Source organism: Bos mutus, chromosome 8 (genome assembly GCF_027580195.1).
Source record: "Bos mutus isolate GX-2022 chromosome 8, NWIPB_WYAK_1.1, whole genome shotgun sequence".
NCBI classification, from domain to species: domain Eukaryota; kingdom Metazoa; phylum Chordata; class Mammalia; order Artiodactyla; family Bovidae; genus Bos; species Bos mutus.
In genome coordinates this window covers 33427457-33433773 of record NC_091624.1, presented here as the reverse complement: position 1 = coordinate 33433773, position 6317 = coordinate 33427457, and positions in this window count along the sequence as shown.

Sequence of the window (6317 nt, the reverse complement as noted above, 5' to 3'; positions counted from 1 at the left end):
TGAAATCACATACTGTTAGTTTCTTCCTTAACAGACTTGTTTTGGCTCTTCCAGGATCCTTGCATCTCCATTTGAATTTTAGAATCAATTAGAATTAGGAAAAAAGCATGATGCGATTTGGATTGGAATTGCACTGAATAAACACACACATACATACTCTTGCTTCTCTATAGACTAAATGAAGAATGGTACTCATAAGTGTCTTAGAAATTATTTTAAGTTAAATTCAAAAGATAGCAAAAGATAATACATTCATACTATACCAAACTCCAAATACAGCGAAAAGTATGTCCTACCACACTCACCCTCAACCAAACTCCTAGTTATACAGTTTTTGTCCCTAAAGGAACTCTCTGTTACCAGTTTCTTGGGAATGTTTCTGTGTTTATCCTCATCATATTTGCATCTTCTTCATCCTTATCCCCCACCCCTTCAGCACAAATGGGAACACAGCAAACACACTGTCCTGCTCCTCACTTTGGCAACCCACTCCAGTGTTCTTGCCTGGAGAATCCCAGGGACGGGGGAGCCCAGTGAGTTGCACAGAGTCGGACACGACTGAAGCGACTTAGCAGCAGCAGCAGCAGCCGTGTTCTGGGCTTGTTCCCTGTCAGCACATATGGCTCTGCTCCATTCTTTTTAATGGCTACATAGTCCTGATCTCAGAGCTTCAAAGCCATGCATGTATGCAATTCATCTTCCGTTTGCTTAGCTCTGGAGTTTGTGACGACACTGGCCAGGTATCAGCTCAGTGTCACTTTTCTATTACACCCCATTTTCTTGTTGACTTGTGGGTCCAAGAGATGATGAATTTACTGAGGGCAGGAACTCCAATCTCCATTGCTGTATCCCCCACCATGGCAATGTTCTGCAAATTGCAGATACAAAGACAGAGCACAGCACAAGGTTGACATCCAACCAGTGTCAGCTCTGCAGAATTGAGCAACAAATAAGTACTCAGCAAGAGTCAACATCCTTTCAATTAGTGAGAAGTTGGTATCTTATGGACAAACTCTGCATACTTGAAAGGCTGCTCCGAGGTCTGTGCTAACACCCCTCTGTTTGGGGGTTTATTAACATGGGTTGTTTGTCTTCTAGAATTTCCTCATAGCATCCTTTAGAAAGGGATTTGAAAGTTGTGGAAAAATCATTATGGGCAGCCACCAACAGGGCAAAAAGCCAGCTGTAGTTATTCACAGTCTTTTTATCAATCAAGTCATGATTGTGCTGGGGGTGGGGAGGAGAGAAAACAGGCTTGTTTGAAGCATATTCTATAGCAGAGCTCAATTGACCTGACACAGAAGACTGGGTCACTTCTCCCCCTGAACCCCTTCTCGGGGAGTGAGTGCCTTTGTTGGGAGCCAGCTGGGCCCCCAAACACTGGCAGTGTCCCTTTGGGCAGAGTGATGGAGCAGTTGCTCATTCATACAGAAAACTGGCTCTGTGCATGACAATCAATGTTAACTTGACTCTGTTGAGATATCTGAATGGCCTATGGGTCTCCTGGCCTGGCTACCATCATGCTTGTGGCTTTTAATTGAGACAGACACAACTTGGGTCAGCTTCCCACTGGAGTTGGGACCCTGGAAGCTAAGGAACCTATGAGTGAGGCAAGGTGGTTTTATAAGTCTCTTTTAAAATGATTTTAAAACTGATACTGTATGGTTCTATAAAATCTGTGCTGTGCTTAGTTGCTCAGTTGTGTCCAACTCTTTGCAACCCCATAGACAATAGCCTGCCAGGCTCCTCTGTCCATAAGAATTCTCCAGGCAAGAATACTGGAGTGGATTGCCATCCTCTCCTCCAGGGGATCTTCCCAATCCAGGGAGCGAACCCAAGTCTCCAGCATTGCAGGCTGATTCTTTACCGACTGAGCCACCAAGGAAGACCAGGAATACTCAAATGGGTAGCCTATCCCTTCTTCAGGGGATCTTCTCAACCCAGGAATTGAACTGGGGTGTTCTGCCTTGCAGGAGGATTCTTTACCAGCTGAGATCTAGCCTGGAGCAAAGAGCTGAGTTCAGTTTGTGACTTATTTTCTTGGTGGTAAGCTTTATATGTTGTTTAGCTCTTACCTTTATTTTATTACTTCATTAAGTAGCTGTCACAAGAACAGGGACCATTTCCTTCATAGTTGGAGTCTTGTTTTTACTTGATACCTCTAGACACATGTCCACTTAGAGATAAGAGCTTTGAGAATTATAAAGTATGGATCTTTTTTTGCCCTTCAAACAACACTGACATATTTCAACATTGGTAATCACTGAGATTTGGCAATATTCTTTTCAATAGTCATCACAATATCTACAATATTTATAAATTCATAAACATAAATGGAAGTCACAACAATTTATTGACAGTGTCCTATAAACCATTAATGCATTGTGAATGTAAAACAAATTATTAGCATTCATGAACAGTACTTGAACCTGTTGAATTTTTCATGGCATTCAACATTCAGCCCCTTACACATAGAGGAGAGCAGTTTTGCTGTAGAAGATTTTGCTCTAGCTGAGGATTCAGGCTACTAAAGAATTTCAGTTTAGGCCTAGTGGATCCACCTCTTCTTGGTTACTGTTAAAGTCCACAAGATTCTGTTTCCTTGATATGCTAGACATTTGTCTTGCTAAAGCTCCATCAAGAGGACCCAAGAGAAACTCCCTGGGAATAAAACTACAGCTTCTTCATGGTAATGATGAAGATGAGGATGCTTACAGTGAGGCAGGCATTGGGAAATGGCCCTAGCGTGAAGTTCATGGGCAAGGATGACAAGCCACAGCAAATTTATGGAACGTGTATGCACTTAGATAGTGCTGCGGGCTGAGTTAAGTCCCCCTCCAACTTCATGAAGCTCTAACCCCCAATGAAGGAAGTCAAGTACTTCAACTGCCTGAAGTAACAGGCAATTTGGTCTTGGAGTACAAAATGAAGCAGGGGAAAAGCTAACAGAGTTTTGCCTAGGTAATGCACTGGTCATAGCAAACACCCTCTTCCAAAAACATAAGAGATGACTCTACACTGAACATTAGCAGATGGTCAATACCAAAATCAGATTATATCCCTTGCAGCTGAAAATGGATAAACTCTATACAGACAGCAAAAATAAGACCAGGATATGACTGTGGCTTACATCATGAGCTCCTTATTGCAAAATTCAGACTTAAATTGAAGAAACTAGGAAAAATCACTAAACCATTCAGGTATGACCTAAATCAATGATTATCAGATTAGATCTGATAGAGTGCCAGAAGGACTATAGACAGGTTTGTAGTATTGCATAGGAGGTCGTGATCAAGACCATCTTCAAGAAAAAGAAATGAAAAAAGGCAAAATGATGGTCTGAGGAGGCCTTACAAATAGCTGAGAAAAGCAGGGAAATGAAATGGCAAAGAAGAAAAGGAAAGATATATCCATCTGAATGCAAAGTTCCAAAGAATAGCAAGGAGAGATAAGAAAGCCTTGTTAAGTGAACAATGCAAAGAAACAGAGGAAAACAACAGAATGGGAAAGACTAGAGATCTCTTCAAGATAATTAGAGATACCAAGGGAACGTTTCATGCAAAGATGGGCACAATTAAGGACAGAAACGGTATGGACCTAACAGAAGCAGAAGATATTAAGAACAGGTGGCAAGAATACACAGAAGAACTGTACAAAACAGATCTTCATGACCCAGATAACCACAATGCTGTTTTCACTCACTTAGAGCTGGACATCCTAAAGTGTGAAGTCAAGTGGGTCTTAGGAAGCATCACTATGAGCAAAGCTGGAGGAGGTGATGGAATTCCAGTTGAGCTATTTCAAATCCTACAAGATGATATTGTTTAAGTGCTGCATTCAATATGCCAGCAAATTTGGAAAACTCAGCAGTGGCCACAGTACTGGAAAAGGTCAGTTTTCAGAGAAGGGCAATGACAAAGAATATTCAAATTACCATACAATTGCACTCATTTCACATGCTAGCAAGATAATACTCAAAATCCTTCAAGCTCGGCTTCAACAGTACATGAACTGAGGACTTACAGATATGCAAGCTGGATTTAGAAAAGGCAGAGGAAACAGAAATCAAATTGCCAACACCCGTTGGGTCATAGAAACAGCAAGAGTATTCCAGAAAAGCATCTACTTCTTCACTGACTATGCTAAAGCCTCTGACTGTGTGGATCATAACAAACTAGAAAATTCTGAAAGAGATGGGAATGCCAGACCAACTTACCTGCCTCCTAAGAAATCTGCATGCAGGTCAAGAAGCAACAGAACTGTACACGGAACAACAGACTGGTTAAAAAATGGGAAAGGAGTATGTCAAGGCTGTATATTGTCACCCTGCTTATTTAACTCTATGCAGAATACTGCATGTGAAATGCCGGGCTGGATGAACCTCAAGGTGAAATTACGATTGCCGGGAACAATATCAACACCCTTAGATGTGCAGATGACACCACCCAAAAGTGAAAAAGAACTAAAGATGAAGGTGAAAGAGGAAAGTGAAAAAACTGGCTTGAAACTCAACATTCAAAAAACTAAGATAAGATCATGGCATCTGGTCCCATCACTTCATGGCAAAAAGGTGGGGAAGCAATGGAAAAAGTGACAGACTTTATTTTCTTGGGCTCCAAAATCACTGCAGATGGTGACTGCAGCCATGAAATTAAAAGACGCTTGCTTCTTAGAAGAAAAGCTATGACAAACCCAGACAGTGTATTAAAATCAGAGACATCATTTTGCTGACAAAGGCCCGTATAGTCAAAGCTATGGTTTTTCTAATAGTCATGTACTATTGATGTACATGTGAGATCTGTACATGTGAGAAGATGTGCGAGCTGGATCATAAAGAATGCAGAGTGCTGAAGAAATTTTTGAGCTGTGGCGCTGGAGAAGACTCTTGGGAGTCCCTTGGACTGCAAGGAGAACAAACCAGTCAATCCTAAAGGAAATCAACCCTGAATATTGATTGGAAGGACTGATGCTGAAGCTGAAGCTCCAGTACTTTGACCACCTGATGCAAAGAGCTGACTCATTGAAAAGACCCTGATACTGGGCAAGATTGAGGGCAACAGGAGAAGGGGGTGACAGAGGATGAGATGATTGTATGGCATCACTGACTCAATGGACATGAGTTTGAGCAACCTCAGGGAGATAGTGAAGGACAGGGAAGACTGGTGCAAAGAGTCGGACACGACTGAGCAACTAAGTTCAGTACAGACATATCTCCAAAGAAGAAATAAAAACAGCCAAAAAAAATGCATGAAAATACGCTCAACATCATCAAACATCAGAGACACGCAAATCAAAACCATACTGGAAGCCCTATAGTAGGATAGTCACTATTAAAACAAAATGAAACAAAATAACAGGTGTTAATGGGATGTGATAAAATTGCAACACTTGCACACTGTTGATGGGTATATAAAATGGTATAGCTGCTACAGAAAACAGTAGGAGTTTCAGCGCAAAACTAAAAATAGCACTGCCATATGATCCAGCAATCCCACTCCTGGGTATATAGCCAAAAGAATTGGAAGCAGTGTGCACTCATTCATAGCAGCTCCATTCACAACAGCCAAGACATAGAAGCAACCCAAGGGTCCATCCATGGATGAATAGATGGACAAAATGCAGTATGTACCTGCAATGCAGTATTATTCAGCCTCAAAAAGGAAGAAATCTTGGCACATGCTACAAAATAGATGAGCTTTTAGGACATTTTGCTAAGTGAAATAAGCCAATCATGAAAAGCTAAATGCTGTACGGTTCCACTTGCTTGGATCTAAAGTAGTCAAATTCAAAGAAACAGAAAGTATAATGGTCGATATCTGGCTCCCGGCGGGGGAAAGAGGAGTTGCTGTTTATTGGGTACAAGATTTCAGTTACAAAAAATGAGAACGTTTTGGAAATCTGTTTTACAACAATGTGAATATGCACTTAACACTACTGAACTGTACACTTTAAAATGGTTCAGTTCAGTTCAGTTCAGTCACTCAGTCGTGTCTGACTCTTTGCGACCCCATGAATGGCAGCACGCCAGGCCTCCCTGTCCATCACCAACTCCCAGAGTTCACCCAAACTCATATCCATCGAGTTGGTGATGCCATTCAGCCATCTCATCCTCTGTCGTCCCCTTCTCCTCCTGCCCCCAATCCCTCCCAGCATCAGAGTCTTTTCCAATGAGTCAGCTCTTCGCATGAGGTGGCTAAAGTATTGGAGTTTCAGCTTTAACATCAGTCCTTCCAAAGAACACCCAGGACTGATCTCTTTTAGAATGGACTGGTTGGATCTCCTTGCAGTCCAAGGGACTCTCAAGAGTCTTCTCCAAC